We start from the raw sequence: 19220 nt of genomic DNA, 5'->3' as shown, positions 1-19220 counted from the left end.
GAGCCGGCTCCCCCGGAGGCCCAATCACCGACCGGCTGCCGTTACGTCACGCGACCTCTGAGCCCCGCCCCCTCCGCGCAGCCGGGAGGGGCGGGGCCGGGGGCGGAGCTACTGGCCGGAGACCCCGCGGCTGTCCCGGCGGCGCGGGCGGGTGGTCGGGGCTCGGCCGCGTGTGCGTTCGCCCCGGACCGCGTCCGTGTTTGTCACCCGCCGCTCTGCTTCGAGCTTCTGTATACATTTCGCCGCTCACCAGCTGCATATTGCGCACTTACCGCGTGCCAGGCGTTACGCTGTGGGAAATAGTAGCTCCGTGTTTGCGCAGGTCTGAGTCTGTAGACGGAGAGCAAGTGCCCTGAAGGACAGGCGCGGAGCTCCACGGGCCTGCAGCAGCGGGACCTGACCTGGCTGGCGGGTGACAGTTAAGCCGAGAGAGAGGGGTGACAAGGGGCCGGAGGAGGAACGGCAGGGGCCGCAGGCTCCAGGTGGGCTGTGCACAGCCTGTTCCAGCTACAAGTCGTCCCTGTTCCAGGAGCAGCGGGAAGCACGTTTCCAACATGAGCAGCTTTGCGTTTGAAAAGGCCACCCGACCTGCACTGTGAACTAATAGTTTGGAGGGAAATACACGTGGATGCAGGGAAGCCAAACATGGTTGTTGCAAAGCTCCAGGGAATTGCTGATAGTGACTTGGATTAGGATGGTGGCGGTGGAGGTGAAGAGTGGACGGATTCAGAGACTTGGTGATGAGCTACATGGAGTGATGAGGAAGAAGGAGGTATGGTGGCTCTTATTTTCCTGGCTCCAGCATCTGGTGGTAGAATTAGTCACCACTGGAAGAGACTGCTTTCATGAGAACCATGAATTCAGGCTTGGACACGTTGGGGTCCAAGCAGCCAAAGATATTTGGTTTCTTTTGAGATACTCAGTCGAGGCCTGGAGTTTAGAGAACGCTGGACTGGACTTCCTCCAGGAAATCTGGCATGGGCACCGATGCAGACACGCTTGGCTGCCTTTCCTTCAGCCGTTCTTTTTCCCTCTTACATTTTTCCAGCGCCGCTATCTTGTTCAGGCCTCATATTCCCCAGGGGAAGCGGCCCCGTCCAGCCTCAAACTTGATTAATCATAAATTATTCATAGCACCTGATTTCCAATTCCTTCTCAGTAACTGGTTTAGGAATAGGCTGTGGGGCAATTTGGGCAGAACAGATCTGAGAAGTATTCTGGGAAAGTTTCTCTGGCACCTAAGAAGGGGTTGAGAAGGAATCTTGCTGTTGTGGTTTGGTGATGACCAGTGCAAAGATGCCAAAGAGAACTCTGGCCTCAAGCAGTGCTTCTCAAAGTGTGGTTGGTTCCTAGTGCATGCAGGAATCCTGGTTCATTGAGAGAAAATACACACGCAATTTACTATTTTTACACTTTTAAAGTGTACAATTCAATGACATTTACTAAATTCACAATTTTGTGCAACCCTCTCCACTATCTCATTCCAGAACATTTCATTGGCCCACAGGAAACTCCACGCCCATCAGGCAGTTACTTTCCGACGCTCCCAACCCCCACTTCTGTTTCTGGGTCCCTGTTCCATGAGAGAACATGATGCCTGGGGTGGCTGTTCCTTCGTGTGGCCAGGAGGATTGCAGAGCAGAAGGATGGAGAAAGCCTAGATCCTAGATCCAGCTGCCCACTGGACCCACTTGGGAACCTCCTACTTGAGGCTTGTGATGTAAGGTGACAGATGTGACTGCGCTTGGTTGTGTTTGCTGGTTTCGTCTGAAAGCATCCAGTTAGAGCATCCTGCCCAGGTGCTCTGTGGCCAGCTTTTACTTTCCTTTAATAGCATATGGAAAAGGAATTCCTAATCCTAAATGCTGTCAAGTCTGTATTTTACTCACTTATTGAATTTTGTGTTATTCCCAAGGAGGACAGGGATGACGCCTGTCTTATTCATTGCAATTTGTATTCCCAGGGCTTGGCGTTCTGGGCAGCTATAGAGTAGCTTTTCAGTAAATATTTGTTGAATGGTTGAAGAATTTAGGATATTTGGTCACCTCCTTTTGAGTGAGCAGAGATTAATGCCTATGCTTTCTACCCAAAAGAATTAAAAGCAAGTGTTCAAACAAAAACTTATACATGAGTATTCATAGCAGCACTATTCACAATAGCCAAAAGGCAGAAACAACTGAAATACATGCCACCTGGTGAATGGATTAAAAAAATGTGGTACAACAAAGTATTTGGTCATAAAAAGGAAGTACTGATATTTGTTACAATATGGATGACACTTGAAAACACTGTGGTAAGTGAAAGACAAAAAGGGCCACATGTTGTATGATTCCGTTATGTGAAATGTCCAGAATCTATAGAGACAGAAAGCAGATTGGTGGTTCTAAGGCATGGGGGTTGGGAGTGCTGGAAAATAACTGCTTAATGGGCATGGAGTTTCCTGTGGGCCAATGAAATGTTCTGGAATGAGATAGTGGTGATGGTTGTACAAAATTGTGAATTTAGTAGATGTCACTAAATTGTAGACTTTAACATTGTAAAAATAGTAAATTGCATGTGTATTTTCTCTCAATGAACCAGAATCTCTGCATGCACTAGAAACCAACCACACTTTGAGAAGCACTGCTTCAGGCCAGAGTTCTCTTTGGCATCTTTGAACTGGTCATCACCAAACCACAACAGCAAGAAATCACAACCACGTGAGTGAAGGGCCTGTCTTCCCACTGGGCATCTGGAATTAGCCTGTTCCCCTGTTTTCTTCCTATCTTCCTTCCAGCGTAACCAGCCACTGTAAGTTCTTAAAGCATGCCCTGTGAGCACTGGTGCCTCACTTCCAAGTCACAAATACCCAAAATGGTTCTAAGAGAACCAACTCTGGTTGCTTCAGGATTCAGAACACCTTTAGAAACACTGAATAGAGATGAGCGATCTCTGTCTGATATTAGCTGGCTGTAAGTTTCTTTCTTCCTTTTTTATTTTATTTATTTATTTTTATTTATTTTTGTATTTTTAGTGGAGACGGGATTTTACCATGTTGGTCAGGCTGGTCTCAAACTCCTGACTTCAAGTGATCTGCCCACCTCCCAAAGTGCTGAGGTTACAAGTGTGAGCCACTGCTCGGTCATAGCCATGAGTTTCTTATGGGGCTACTGATTACTGCTGCACAATTTACTGACAGTAGCATTAAGCAGCCTCATATTTTTTACTGACTGTTTTTTCTGCTTGGAGATTGCATCCTTAAATGCATTCCTAAAATACAGCCCTACCACGTTAGCATAAGTTATTCACAACGTTGTGTTTAATGTGGTCAGTTTAACAGACGGATCCTTCTCATAATCTGAGATATAAAAACAGCCTTTAGTCGTCGTAACACCAAACAAAAATACACATTTGTATAGCATAGAAAAACAAAGTACATCAAAAAAGCAGTGAAGTGAGGATGCTCAATAATACCACCAGCCCTTCCATGCTCATTACGTATATTTCAGGAGTTATTTATTACCACCAAAGGAAATGCAGTGAAGCTCAACTGTATATAAGATGTAAATTACCTTGAATTACTTAATAGGGGAGTCTCATTAGGAATAACAAAATACACTAACATCTTCCAGATTGACTTGGAATTCACAGAACAATTAATTGAGACTTTAGACACATGTAGCTTCATTTCTTTCAATGACATTCAGGGAGCAACACCTGGGTGGGAGCCAAGGCGGAGAGGCCAGGTCAGGCTGGCAAGGATGTGAGTTCTTGTTAATTACCAAAGACTGCGTTCAGTCTGCTCTGTTTTGCCACTAGAGTCCTGCTCGCTCTCTCCTCACCTTTTTCTTGTCTCTAAAGTTAGGATGATTATAACCTGTCTTACGCTCCTCATATAGTTAAATGGAAGGCAAGACCAAAGAAGGCAATGGAAAAGGTAAAAATAAATCTCGCTCTCTTTAATTGTTTCTACTTGCATAATATATGCGAGAACACAAGTATTTTTCCTATCTCTAAAAGGATCGATCTTTTATGCCAGCTTAGTCAATTATGACAGGATCAGTGAAGTTACATAATAGTTCCCGGTTTCACTACTCCAAGGGTGATAAGTGAATTCGAAATCAGTTTCCCACAACAAATGAATGAAGCAAGTATATAGGCTCAACGTCGGGAGTTGTAGAACCATAAACCGGTAGGTAACAAATCAGGATGCACCAGGAGAACTTCTAGCAAGTGGAAATCCATTCATGACAGTCAGATACACCATGTTTAAAACAGGATATGATTTCCCCAACCTGCTAATAATATTTGTAGCCTTGGTGTTGTTGAAGGTCTTTCCAGCTTGTTTTCTTATGCCAAAATGTTACTGGATAGCTTAGTGCAGGCGTCCCCAAACTACAGCCCCGCAGACTGCATGCGGCCCCCTGAGGCCATTTATCTGGCCCCCCGCCGCACTTCAGGAAGGGGCACCTCTTTCATTGGTGATCAGTGAGAGGAGCACAGTATGGGGCAGCCCTCCAACAGTCTGAGGGACAGTGAACTGGCCCCCTGTGTAAAAAGTTTGGGGACGCCTGGCTTAGTGCTTTGTATCCTCAAAGCAATTGTGCCAATAGTTTTTTATTCTCTCAAGTTCCTACGATTAAAAGTTTGATCTCTAGTTGCAACTTTCATCAAGGCCAAATAAATAATTGGGGATTTAGAACTTTTTATTTCCTAGATTCTTCAAGTTGTGAGCAACAGAAAACCCATCTGGGATAAGTAAAACCAAGGACTTTGTTGGCTCAATTTAAAAAAAGTCCACCAGTCGCGGTAGCTCACTCCAGAAGTTCCAGACCACCCTGGAACCTCTGAGTTACAGTGATTTGCCCACCTCAGCTTCCCAAAACATTGAGATTACAGCCATGAGCCACCAGGGCCGGCCAATTTGACTTTATTTACTTGTTGTTGTTGTTATTATTATTATTATTTTATTATTTGAGGTGGAGTCTTGATCTGTTGTCCTGGCTGGAGTGCAGTGGTGCAATCCCGGCTCACTTCAGCCTCCACCTCCCAGGTTCAAGGGATTCTCCTGCCTCAGCCTCCCCAGTAGCTGGGATTACAGGCGTTTGCCACCACACCCAGCTAATTTTTGCATTTTTAGTAGAGACGGGGTTTCACCACTTAGTCAGGCTGGTCTCAAACTCCTGGCCTCAGGTGATCCACCCACCTCAGCCTCTCAAAGTGCTGGGATTACAGGCGTGAGCCACCATACCCGCCAACTTGACTTTCGTGCATGCACAGAAGTCCCAGAATTGAATCATGGGCCTGTCTTGGGTCACACATACACCATTGAACCCTATTGCTGTACTGAAGGGGATTTAATTATCTGCTCATCCAGGCCTGATCATGAGCTCAAGCTGAAGTCTGATTGAAGTCAGCACCCCCCTGAACCATGGGAAATGAGAGCTGAGGGGGTGATTCCCTGAGGAAAATAAGGTTTCTAAACCAGAAGATAGAAATAGATGCTGGCAGGTAGCAAACAGAATTCCTTGCATGTAGGCCGGGCACGGTGGCTCACGCCTGTAATCCCAGCACTTTGGGAGGCTGAGGCGGGTGGATCACAAGGTCAAGAGATCAAGACCATTCTGGTCAACATGGTGAAACCCCGTCTCTACTAAAAATACAAAAATTAGCTGGGCATGGTGGCGCACGCCTGTAGTCCCAGCTATTCGGGAGGCTGAGGCAGGAGAATTGCTTGAACCCAGGAGGCGGAGGTTGCGGTGAGCCGAGATCGCGCCATTGCACTCCAGCCTGGGTAACAAGAGCGAAACTCCATCTCAAAAAAAAAAAAAAAAAGAAAGGAAGAAATAATATCAGGCAACTTCTCTGACCACTAAAAAATAAAACTGGAGATTAATAACAAGGGGAATTTCATAAACTATATAAATACATAAAATTTTTAAAAATGCTCCTGAATGACCAGTGGGTCAATGAAGAAATTAAAAAGTAAATTGAAAAATTTCTCAAAATAAATGATATTGGAAACACAACATACCAAAACCTGTGGGATACAGCAGAAGAGTATTGAGGGAAGTTTATAGCTATCAGTGCCTACATTAAAAAAAAGAGGAATGAATTGAAATAAACAATCTTATGATGTATCTTTAAAAACTGGAAAAATAAGATCAAACTGAACCTAAAATTAGAAGAAAAGAAATAATAAATATCAGAGCAGAAATAAAGGAAACTAAAATGAAGAAAATCAATACAGAGAATAAAACAAAAAGTTGAGTTTTTGAAAAGCTATACAAAATTGATAAACCTTAAGCCAGACTAAGAAAAAGGAGAGAGGATCCAGAGAAATAAAATCAGAAATTAAAAGGAGACATTACAGCTGCTACTGCAGAAATTCAAAGGATCATTAGTGATGACTATAAAATAAAAAATAAAAAAATTATTCCACTTACAATAGCCACACACAAAACTAAATACCTAGGAATTAACTTCACCCAACAAGTGAACAATCTTTGTAATAAAAAGTATACAACACTGATGAAAGAAATTGAAGAGATCACCAAAACATGGAAATATATTCCATTTTAATGGATTGGAAGAATCAATAATTTTAACATGTCCATACAAAACAATCTACAGATTCAATTCAATCTCTATCAAAGTACCAGTGAGATTCTTCATAGAAATAGAAAACCAACTGACACAAGAACAGAAAACCAAATACCGCATGTTCTCGCTCATAGGTGGGTGTTGAACAGTGAGAACACATGGACACAGGGAGGGGAGCATCACACACCTGGGCTTGTCGGGAGTGGGGTGCTAGGGGAGGGGAGAAATATCTAATGTAGATGATGGGGTGATGGATGCAGCAAACCGCCATGGCATGTGCATACCTGTGTAAAAAACCTGCCAACTTTGGCACATGTACCCCAGAACTTAAAGTGTAATAACAATAATAATTTAAAAACACACAAAATACTTGAAGAAAATATTTTAAAATAAATAAAAATTTTAAAAACAGATGAATGGATTAAAAAATGTGAAACACACTGGAATACTATTCAATCATAACAAGGAATGAAATCCTATCATTTGTAGCAACATGGATGGAACTGGAGCTCATTACAGTAAACGAAATAAGCCCAAAACAGAAAGACAAATATCCATGTTCTCCTACGCATGAGCCAAAAAAAGTGGATCTCATGCAGGGAGAGAGGGTCATGACCAGAGGCTGGGGGAAGGGAAGGGAGCAGGGGCTGAAGAGAAGTTGGCTAATGGGTACAAAAATAAAGTTAAATAGAATAAGTTCTAGTATTTGATGGTAGAGTAGGGAAATTGTAGTTAATAATTTATTGTGTATTTCAAAGTAGAAAAGAATTGTAATATTTCCAAGTGTTTGAGATGATGAATGTTCCCATGACTCTGATTTCCTCATTGCATGTTAATTACATGGAACAAATTGTCACTTGTACCCCCAAAATATGTGCAACTATGATATATAGATTGACAAACACAATAAATAAAGATTAAAAAAAAGAAGTAGAAAGACTAATCCTAAAATCTACATGGAATCACAATAAATCCAAAATAGCTAATGCTATCCTGAGCAAAAAGAACAAAACTGGAGAAACCACATTACCTGACCTCAAACTATACTATAGAGCTATAGTAACCACAACAGCACTATACTAGGATGAAAACAGACTTATAGACCAATGGAACAAAATAGAGAACAAATCTACATGACTACAGTGAACTAATTCTCAAGAAAAGTACCAAGAACATCCACTGGGTAATAGACAGTGTCTTCAATCAATGACACTGGGAAAACGATATCCTTATACAGAAGAATGAAACTAGAACCCTATCTTTTACTGTATAAGAAAACCAAATATAAGTAGATTAAAGAATGAAATCCAAGATCACAAACTGTGAAATTACTACAAGAAAACATTTTGGAAAGGCCCCAGGATACTGGTCTGCACACAGATTTCTTGAGCAGTGTCTCACAAGCACGGGCAAACGGAGAAATGAGGTTACGTCACGTGAAAAAGCTTCTGTGAACTATTAATAAAGTGAAGAGATAACCCACAGAACGGGAGAAAATCTTTGCAAACAAGCCACATGACAAGGGATTAATAACAAGAACATATAAAGAGCTCAAGCAACTATTACAAGAAAAAAAATCTAATAATCTGATCAAAAAATGGACAAAAGATTTGAATAGACATCTCTCAAAGGAAGACGTAAAAATGGCAAACAGGCATATGAAACGGTGTCAACATCACGGATTGTCGGGGAAATGCAAATGTAAAGTAGGATGAGATAGCATCTCACCCCAGGTAAGATGGCTTCTATTCAAAAACAGGCAATAAGAAATGCTGGAGAGGATGTTGAGAAACTAGAACTTTTGTACACAGTTGGTGGGAATATAAATTAATACAACCATAGTTTGAAGGTTCCTCAAAAACTTAAATAGAGCCACCATGTGATCCAACACACCTACTATTGGATATATACTCAAAAGAAAGCAATTCAGCTTTATTTTCTGTCATTTTTATTTTCTGTCAGGCGGGGCATTACTTCAGAATATCTTTTCAATATGCCAGATATGGAATATACTTTTGAGATGGCATGGAGAATAATTTTCTTCCAAAAATACAGAATGAGGACCATGGTCTTTACATCCCTATGACTAGTCCAAAGCTTGAGATAGAGTATGCACTCACTGTAGAGTTGCTGAGGAACTTGATGGTCTTTGATAGCTTACTTCTGTCTGAAGAATCCTATTTTCGGGCTCATTCTCCATAGTAAATCAACTGCTTTGTTTTTAGGTGCTAGTATGCTTCCATTGGTAGTAGAGTCAGAAAGGAAGAGCCATGGTAGTTCAAGATAGTATAGGCCAACCACACCTGGTTTCACACTGTGGAGTTGTAAGTCTGGTTGGCTAGAATCATAATATTACCTAAAGTTTAAAGGAATTGTAGCATTTTTAAATGTGAAGATTATAAAATCATAGTATATATTTTTAAATGACATTGGTTATTCTAATTTACTCAGTCCACAGCTGAGGGAACTGAAGGCTCTAGAAGGTATGCAGTTTACCCAGATTACCAGAAAGAATATGAGATTTAGGCCAGAATGAACCTAGGTTTGAACAGTTTCACAATGATTGAGATACTGAGCGTCTCTAGGCCTCAACTTCCTCACCAGTCAATGGTGATGATTTCTACCTCCTGGGACTGCCGTGAGTCTTGCATTTCTGCTGAACGTCTTCCCTCTGCCTTTCCAGATCGAATTATCCCCCTTTTTCACCCACTCTGTCCTGGGAGGCTGTTTAAAAGGCTTCTCTCAATGGGCTCCCGGGCTCTCTGATGTCCACTGGGTTTGGCTAATGGGGAGCCTCAAGGAGAGTCAGAGGTGGGAGGGGAAAGGAAGGAGAGTGAGGGCTGCAGACCTATTCTCCTGGCCCCATCCCTGTGAGTCACCTCGGGCTGGATGAGTCTCTTGGTGGAGGTCACCGTTCTTCTCACGATGGCCATTTCCTCGGGATTATTGATCATTTCAGGTTCTAGTAACCACTTCCTTCCCGCTGTCATTCCCCTGGGTCTGCAGGGAGGGCAGCGGCAATGAGCTCTGTCTCTGATGGTCTTCCTGCATCTGCCTGTTTGAAAATGGTTCCTTTGCAGATAAGTAGTTGTCAAATTATTTATTTTGGATGTACCACTTGTTTCCTCTTTGACTTTGGTACTAATGTGCTTAGAGTGGAGCCTGGCATCTCGTAGGTTCTCTGTGTATGGAATCTTTTCTAGTATAGTGTTAATAGTAGTATAGAGGCAGTAGCGACTGCAGTGGAGACAATGGTGCTGGCATTTTTCAAAGCCACTTATTCAGTCACATGCAAAGCCAGTAAGATGTTGTATCCCTCTCCCATACCCAACCCTTTCTCGTTGATTGCTCTCACCTGTCTCTGCCCCAGAGGAAAATATATGGTTGGCTTCTAACACCTTGCTCTCTGTGGCCACAGAGTGGAGCAAGTTCCAAGCAGATCCTATCCTATATCTGGTACTTTGTGTGGTGTTTAAATCTGCCTTCGACAGCTACAAAGTGTAAAAATATACATATAATATGTAGCTGAGGGTTATTGTTATAACTAAACTAGTGTCAGTTTATAGTATCACTTGTAAAAAGGCCAAAAAACCAAAAGGAAAAAGGTTCCCAGGAGACCCTGCTTCTTGTCCTGGGTCCATCTGCGACTTACAATGTGACATGAAAGAGTGACTTTGAGTATGTTTAAGTTGGTGGTATTATATAATTTTAATAACATGTTGATATACAATAAATATATTGGTTAAAAATAACTTTTTAACATATGCTACACAAAAGTATGGAAGAAAAGTAAAAAGTTTCTAAGAGAGTGCTGAAGACTGTATATTATGATGAAAGTTATCATAAGCCAAACTAAGATATGATATTCTACGGGAGACCACCTCTCAGACAGTCAAAGCACTCAATAAACTTTTTGTGGTTAGGTGATAGTGTGCCGTCTTTTGGCTTGCTTCTGGTTTAGCCTTCCTTCCATCTACCTGTTGTTCCTGTAACCTCCAGGGAGGGGAGAGTTAGAGGAAACCAAATTGAAAATTGACTGTGGTGGCTCATGGCTGTAATCCCAGCACTTTGAGAGGCTGAGACAGGCAGATCACTTGAGCATAGGAGTTTGAGACCAACCTGGCCAACATGGTGAAACCCCATCTCTACAAAAAGTACAAAAATTAGTCAGGCATGGTGGCTCACTCCCGTAGTCTCAGCTATTCAGGAGGCTGAGACTGGAGGATCGCTTGAGCCTGGGAAGCAGAGGTTGCAGTGTGAACAAGATGGCACCATTGCACTTCAGCCTGGGAGACAGACCAGATTCTGTCTCTCTCTCTCTCTCTCTCTCTCTCTATATATATATATATATATATATATATATATATATAGACAGACACACACATACACATATAAAGCAACTATATATATATATATATATATACTGTACCTACGTCTTGAAGGTTGCATTAAAAATTCTAAAATGTGGGGTTTGGAGAGCTGCTGGATTGGTAAAGACATGAAGGCACTTTGATGGTGATGTGCCTGAAGATGGCATGAAGCTCTCTGAGTCTGTGCCCATACCATCTCCTATCCATGTTTTCCATGAGGCTCCTCCTGAATTACATCCTGTATAATTAAATCAGTAAATGTAAGCAAACTTTTTGAGTTTTTTGAGCCATTCCAGGAAATTATCAAACCCAAGGAGGAGTTCACAGGAATTCCCAGTTGATAGCTACTCGTAAGTATGGAAGAACCAGACTTTCCATCAGCATCTGAAATGAATAATCTAAACACTTACATTTGCTAAAGGAAAGTGACATCCTACTAATTAAGTTTGATTGAGTTTCAACAATCTTGTACTCTTCTCTGTTCATATATTTTAGACCATTTAAGTGAAAAGAAATAGATAGATAATAAGTAGATATGTAGATTGAGAGACAGATAGACGGTCCTGAAAAGTTTTCTATGAGTATTCCTAAAGAGCAGTTCATCCAGAAGTTTCTTACTTACGATTTTGGAATACATTATATACTTGTTTGGTTAAATTGTTTCCCTTATCTGGTTTTATTGTTCTTCAGCTCATATTTGCATGTTTGTCCTATAAAGCACACAGGGATGGGTAGAGAGAAGCAGCATAGGTGGTGATTCTGTAGCAGAGGGAATCAGCTAATTCTCTAATTCACAAACTTTAATCAGGGAAAGCTAGTACTTATAGATCAAGATGAATAGCAGTGGGGATTGCATTGGTGGATTTTGAAAAATCGAAGTTTCAAAATGATTTTATTCCATGATGAGAATGGCAAAATCGTACGCCTACCACACCAAACCCAGAGCAGAGCAAATGTTTCCCTGGCATGTAATAAACGCATTTTTCTGACAGACAGGGTTTGACGAAGGCTCCATTGCTTTTTAGGAAGATTAGTGTTTTAAACAAAAAAGGAGAACATTCTATCTGCCTTTCTCTTTACATTTCTTTTCAGTTTAGAAGCAGGTGGCCACAGGGGGAAGGTTTATTTTAAAAGCAGCACGTCTTTTAATCTAAAGGCTTATTAAAAATCAGTGCCAGTCTTGGAAAAGTAAGAGATGCAAGTAATGGATATATGCCATATATTAACATTCAAGTCACCGAGAAAACATCAACTTCTCTTTGGCATGGATTTGGTGCAAACAAAAAACTTCTGAAGACTCAATAATCTGTGTAAACTTATAAATAGATTACATAAAGTGAAAATAATATTCCCTCACAGTCCTATTCAATACCCTACCATAGCCGGGCGTGGTGGCTCACGCCTGTAATCCCAGCACTTTGGGAGGCCAAGGCAGGTGCATTGCAAGGTCAGGAGATCGAGACCATCCTGGTCAACATGGTGAAACCCCGTCTCTACTAAAAATACAAAAAATTAGCTGGGCATGGTGGCGTGTGCCTGTAATCCCAGCTACTCAGGAGGCTGAGGCAGGAGAATTGCCTGAACCCAGGAGGTGGAGGTTGCGGTGAGCCGAGATCGCGCCATTGCACTCCAGCCTGGGTAACAAGAGCGAAACTCCGTCTCAAAAAAAAAAAAAAAAAAAAAAAAAAACACCTTACCACAAAAAAATAGCTTCTAAAAGTAAGTCCTTTCCTTTCATAAGCAACTTCTCAGAAGCACGTTAATCCCCATAGGAAGCTGTTAAACAGGTGAGCTCCTTAAGGTCTGCTAATAAAAAGTGACTCTTTGGTATTTTAACCACGTCAGTGTTTAAGGAAGCAGAGATGCAGTGTATCCTTAAGATAATGATGGTCATAGAGTTAACATCCCCTGAGCATTGACCTTGGGCAAGGTCCTCTGTTAAGTGCCTGTGGTGGGTGCTCAGAAAGTATTTTTTGAATTGTGTAAGTATCATATTTAAGCATTCTTACCACCTGAAGGGACATAATTCTAATCACTTATAGTAATATATTAATGTAGATATTTATAACAGGAGTTTCTGGATCAATCCACTGATGTTCGGAGACATTTTCATGCCTGAGTGTAAGTGGCCTACAAACTGATTGTCTATTTTACTTTACATTTTGTTTTTAACAGCTTTGTACCGGTAAGCTACAATTGATGTATAAAGAGCTGTACGTATTTAATAGGTACAATCTGTAATTGATGTGTAGAGAGCTGTACATATTTAATAGATACAATCTGATGAATTTGTGCATATGCAAATGGCCATGGAACCACCACCACGATCAAGGTAATAGATATATCTAACACCTCCCAAAGATTTCTTGTATCCCTTTTGGTGTTTGTTTTTATTTAACTGAAATGGTATACACATTGAACAATGTGACATAATAAAAATATATTTCTGCTTCTGCCCTTGGTTCCTCACACAGAACTCCTAAAACCCATGTCATGTCTATAGTAATAGAGGTCCTAGGAGTATCTTTCGTTCTAATATTTGGTCTTCGACTCTGGTTCCTGATATAGAGCTTCTAATCCGTTGCATTTCCTGATGAATGAAGTATATTTTGTTTTAATGAGGCAAGTCTTGGTGGCCTCCTGGGTGGAGGCTGTCTTCCAGGTAAATCAAGCCATGATTAGAACATGGAAATTTAAGCCCAGTCCCCATCCTCCAGGGAGGGGAGAGTACAGGAGATTGAGTTAAAATTCCATTTTGCCTCTGCGGTGAAGCCTTCATAAAAATCCCTAAAAGATTTCGTAATCCAGGCTATTGTCGACATGCACACAATCTTATATTCGCTAAGTTCCCCTTCAATAGCGTCCATAACACTGGCGTCTCGTCTGCCTTTTCTGAAGTTCATACAATGTCTGTTTTTTTTACGAAACAAATGAAGGTGCATTATCTATAAAGCACTTCAACTTAAATGCGGCAACACATCATCCAAGCTCTACCAGCAGACAAGCAAGTTACCACACTGGCGAAGATGGAGCGATACATACAAGGTGTGCATTTAAGAGTGCAACATGCATCAAGGGGGCGTAAATATAGAGAAGATAATTTAGAAAACTAATCTTAAAAGAACTGACGACAGTCTAAGGGAGTGCAGTAAAAAGGGAAAGAATGCATAAGAGAAACATAAGAAGTTTGTGTAAAGAATAATTTATAATGTATTTGCGGGTAATCATGAGTTATCAAACTTCCCCACATACTAAATTGACATATGTATAATGGCTAAAGCAAAAACAAAAATCAAATGTTTTTCCTCTTAAAAAGGTAATTTGTTTCTGCTACCTTTGAGGCTAAATAAATAAAATCGGGGGTGACCTTATTATAAACTTATCCTTACCGTTTATCTTAAAGATGTTCTCCACTGGGAGGAAAAAAAAGATTGAATCTATAACATTTTTATCTATTGCTTTTGGTGTGCATAAGTCACACATTTGTATATTGAGTGTATGCATATTGATTGTACCTTGACCTTAACAATTTATCATGTAGTTGTACACCATCAGCCTCCATGATGGATGTTACAGCTAAGGGTCTAGCCACAATTTCATTATAGACCCCACTTTGCAGGGTTTCATAATAATCAGTCAAAATCTACTGCAGGCTACGTAATGTTTTAGTTTGCATATCCATATTATCGTTTTTGTTCCGTATTGTGTTTTTCGTCCATCAACTCTAGAATCATTTTTCATTTTCAGAGGCAGTTCTTACAGGATCTTAAAAATCATCAAGTGAGGAGAAAACTTGCAAGCAGTAGGAAAAATATGAAATTTCATTCTATCCCACCAAAATAAATAGATAAACAAACAAGTAAGTACATAAATGGAATGACTGAATAATGCATGTTCTACTCTCTGCTCTACGTACTCACATGAGGTTTACAGACGCTTATATAGGATTAATTAACAAGCTTGTAAATTGAGTGTTTCTTAATAGCCAAGAACAATAAATATATGATTAATGAATAAATGAAAAGTAGGTTAAATGTTGTAAAAGGTAAAAGTTTTAAGAATATGCCCATACTCTTGACCAGCTTGCAATCTAAGAGAGAAGACAACCCACTCGTATACAATACATTCTTATTCATAGTAATTCTGCTTTTCTCCTGTCCTGCTTGAATTAAAGTCTGTTTCCCTGGATTTACCATATACAGATATTTTAGCAATGTAAGGCCAGTTGCCAGGAGCTCAGACACACCCACCAATCTCTGCACCCGATACCTACGTTACATCTCTGCACCCGGAACCTACCTCACATCTCTAGGCCCAGAACCTACCTCAGGAGCACATGCTCTCCTGGAAGGATCCGGTTAATGTGACCCTAGCCGAATCTTGCATTAGGGAAGTCCCGCCCAACAATCTACCTACCAATAGCAGCTTGCCCCGTCTACGTCCCGGTCCCCTGTAACCAATCAGAGCGCCCTGCTCCTCCTCGCTCACTGTAGCCATAAAAACCCTACGCCTCCGGAAGTCAGCGCGACTTCTCTGGCCCCTTTCCCCGGGACCATGGAACCTCGCCCAAGAGTTGAATAAATTGGCATTTAATTTTCTTATACTGGCCTCAGTTTCCTCATTTTAAACTCGGCAGTGACCCTTACAAGCAAGTCTTTACTTCTCTACTTTTCTGGATCTTTATTGACACAATGTGAAACAATAATGCTTACTTTCTGTATATTTATAGAGTTGGTATGAAAATTCAGTGAGTACAATGTGCATAGGGATTCCTGTGTGTACTCTAAAATAACAAGACATGCATCTATACAAAATAAAGGTGATATATTAGGGTAGTAGTGATAGTAAAAATAATTGTCTATTGAACTTAGGTGGTTAATATAATATTACAATGCTTTTATTCATAATTGTAGTGGGTTAGTGCTCCCCCAAAATTCATTACTACCCAGAACCTCCAAATTTAATCTTATTTGGAAATAGGATCTTTGCAAATGTAATTAATAAAGAATCTTGAGGTAAAAATCTAACTAGTTAATGATCTTGTGTTAAAATCATCCTGGATTTAAATTGGGCCCTGCATTTAATGACTGGCATTTTTTTTTTTTTTTTTTGAGATGGAGTTTCGCTCTTGTTACCCAGGCTGGAGTGCAATGGCGCGATCTCGGCTCACCGCAACCTCCGCCTCCTGGGTTCAGGCAATTCTCCTGCCTCAGCCTCCTGAGTAGCTGGGATTACAGGCACGCGCCACCATGCCCAGCTACTTTTTTTTGTATTTTTTTTTTTTTTAGTAGAGACGGGGTTTCACCATGTTGACCAGGATGGTCTCGATCTCTTGACCTTGTGATCCACCCGCTTTGGCCTCCCAAAGTGCTGGGATTACAGGCTAGAGCCACCGCGCCCGGCCAGGACTGGCATTTTTACAAGAGAAAGCAGAGGAAAATTTGGACAGAGACACAGAGAAGGTCACGCAAAGACAGAGGCAGAGGTTGGAGTGATTTGACTCCAAGACAGAGAATGTCAAGAATTGCTGGAAACCACCAGAAGCTGGAAGAGGCAAGGAGGGGAGTCATTTCTAGACCTTTCCGAGGGAAATGTGGCCCTGCCTACATCTTTATTTCAGACTTCCAGCCTACAAGGCTTAAAAGAATAAATTTCTGTTATTTTAAGCACCCAGTTGTGATAATTTAATACAGCAACCTTAGGAAATTAATACATGTAAGAAGTTTGCTTATTTTTGGTAAAGATACATTGTTCAGTGGATAGAAAATATCCTGGAATACCCACCTTAATGGATCTTGTTGAGCTGTCTGAGGGCCAGCACTAGGCTCTGACTTCAAATATGGGTTTTGTGTTATAAGCATCACCAACCACCCCAATCCCTTTCCACATACTGTGCTTGGTTGCTGAATTTCATGTATTCGGTACAAAGTGCTGTATGTCTGCATTGAGACCAGTGTTTGATAGAATGGAGGGTAAGCATGGTATCACGGGAAAGAAAAACGGTATTAGGAGTCAGAGACAGAAAAAAACACACTGCTTCTTAAAATGTGAAGAGAGCTAAGTCCCTCACATTATTTTGGTCTTGTTTTTATCACCTATAAACAACAGTGATTTTTGATTCCTAAATTTTCTATGGAAGTCAAAGCAAACACACGTGTAAAAGCGCACACAGCCACGCGCCTTCCGCTTGGCTCACAGCGTGCCTCGCGTGTCCTTCTCCTCCATCTTGCTTCCCACACCCCAGTCTCTTAGTCCATTCTGGCTGCTACAGGAAAATACTATAAACTGGGTGGCTTATAAATAAATGGAAATTTATTTCTCACATTTCTGAAGATTGGGAAATCCAACATCAAGGCACCAGTAGGTTTGATGTCTCATGAGGGCCCACTTTCTGGTTCAAAGATGGCATCTTTTTTTTTTTTAATTGCATTTTAGGTTTTGGGGTACATGTGAAGAACATGCAAGATTGTTGCATAGGTGCACACGTGGCAGTGTGATTTGCTGCCTTCCTCCCCTTCACCTATCTGGCGTTTCTCCCCATGCTCTCTCTCCCCAACTCCGCACCCCCTGCTGTCCCTCCCCTGTTTCCCCCCAACAGACTCCAGTGTGTTGTGCTCCCCTCCCTGTGTCCATGTGTACATCATGGAATATTATGCAGCCATCAAAAACAATGAGTTCATGTCCTTTGCAGGGACAGGGATGAACCTGGAAACCATCATTCTCAGCAAACTGACATAAGAGTAGAAAAATCAAACACCTCATGTTCTCACTCATAGGCGGGTGTTGAACAAAGATGGCATCTTTTTGCTGTATCCCTATGGAAGAAGGGGTGAAGGATCTATCTGGGTCGTCTTTTATAAGGCCACTAATCCCGTTCAAGACAGCTCCATCCCCATGACCTAATCACCTCCCAAAGTCCCACCTCCTAATACCATCATCTTAGTGATTAGCATTTCGACATAGAAATTTTGAGGGGACACAAACATTCAGACCGTAATTGATGTGTGGACAAGTGATTAACATAGGGAAGGGGATTATAAGGAACAGGAAGCTTTCCAAGCTGATGCTAAGAATATTTTAAGACTTAAGAAAACAATATTTTAATTATGAACTTGCTTTTCTTGTCTGTCACAAAACCTGTCCCTCAAACAAATGTCAGTGAATTGTATTTGCAAGTTAGCAAAGTGTACATGGGGGTTAGGGTGGAGCAGCAGGCGAAAGGTTGAGTATTAAATGACTATGTAAATGTTTTTCTTCCAAATGCTTTATAATTGAAAACCCCTTTAAAATCATAGTACATGTCTACAATAAACTTTCTCAGCAAAAAATTATTTTTAGTTGTGGAGTGAAAGAATGTTGACTGAATGGATATTGCTGCTGAATGTTAGCATTAATGCTAAACTTGTTTCCCTAAATCCAAATCTCTCAAAACAAACTGGCTAACAGCCTATTGACTCTTTTATAACTGGGGTTAATGAAATCTTGATCTAGAATATTCCTGAGGTCCTTTATCACTCTGAGCCTCCATGACTCACTGATTAATTAATTGAAAATGGTCACTCTTTTCCCAGGACTAGTGATAGTGATAGGAGACAAATTCCTAGGCAGACAAAGACAGGCCCCAGTGACACTCGACCTTCAAACAAATGACGGTCTAAAGTCGGAACACCAAACTACCAGTTCTGGATAGAGCCCACGGACCGGAGTTAGAACTTCCATTTGCGTTCAGTGTACCCAGCCCCTGATTGATCCCAGGCCAAGACCTTGGGCCAGGCCTTCACTTCAGCCACTGATGGGTTGTTTACACTATCATACCTCTATGAATAGTACCTTTTCCAAGCCTACCCGTAAACCAAGCAGCATGCATTTCCCCATTCTAAACCCATAAGAACTCTGGACTCAGCCTTACAGCCTCAAAGCTGACAACACACTTTTAGGTCCCCTGTCACTGCTGAGGACTTTCTGTCCGTCAGTAAAAGTCTACTCATTAATCACGCTCTGCTGTCCACATGCCTCATTCCTCTTGGTTGTGAGACAAGGATTTGGAACTTGCCAAACCGTGGGAGTGAAAGAGCCGTAATACTCCATCCCACTTGCTGGATTATGGGAGTGAAGAAGCTGCAACACCAGTTTAAAACAGATGTTGCTTCTGAGATGGGTTCTAGAAGGATCAAAATTGATTTCTGTAGGTCACCTGGAAAATTGGGATTCTGTAGTGTCAAAAAAACATTTTTGTTAGCTCTGGCATGTTACCTTTCTCCAGGTTAG

The 19220-nt window shown here is 41.3% G+C and overlaps 1 long non-coding RNA gene across 2 annotated transcripts; it reads left to right on the top strand.

The window, feature by feature from the left end:
* Positions 1-102: 102 nt before the first annotated feature.
* On the top strand, positions 103-14958 carry LOC141583801 (uncharacterized). Of its 2 annotated transcripts, XR_012516697.1 has the most exons (5): positions 103-772; positions 1488-1720; positions 2581-2699; positions 13889-13997; positions 14700-14958. It is a non-coding gene; the product is annotated as an uncharacterized LOC141583801 (long non-coding RNA). The 2 variants fall into 2 exon arrangements; XR_012516696.1 differs by lacking the exons at positions 13889-13997; positions 14700-14958 and having other exon boundaries at positions 2581-5157.
* The last annotated feature ends 4262 nt before the right edge of the window (positions 14959-19220 follow it).

This window comes from Saimiri boliviensis, chromosome 2, assembly GCF_048565385.1.
Source record: "Saimiri boliviensis isolate mSaiBol1 chromosome 2, mSaiBol1.pri, whole genome shotgun sequence".
In the NCBI taxonomy this organism is placed as follows: Eukaryota; Metazoa; Chordata; class Mammalia; order Primates; family Cebidae; genus Saimiri; species Saimiri boliviensis.
This window is presented reverse-complemented; position numbering and strand designations above follow the sequence as displayed.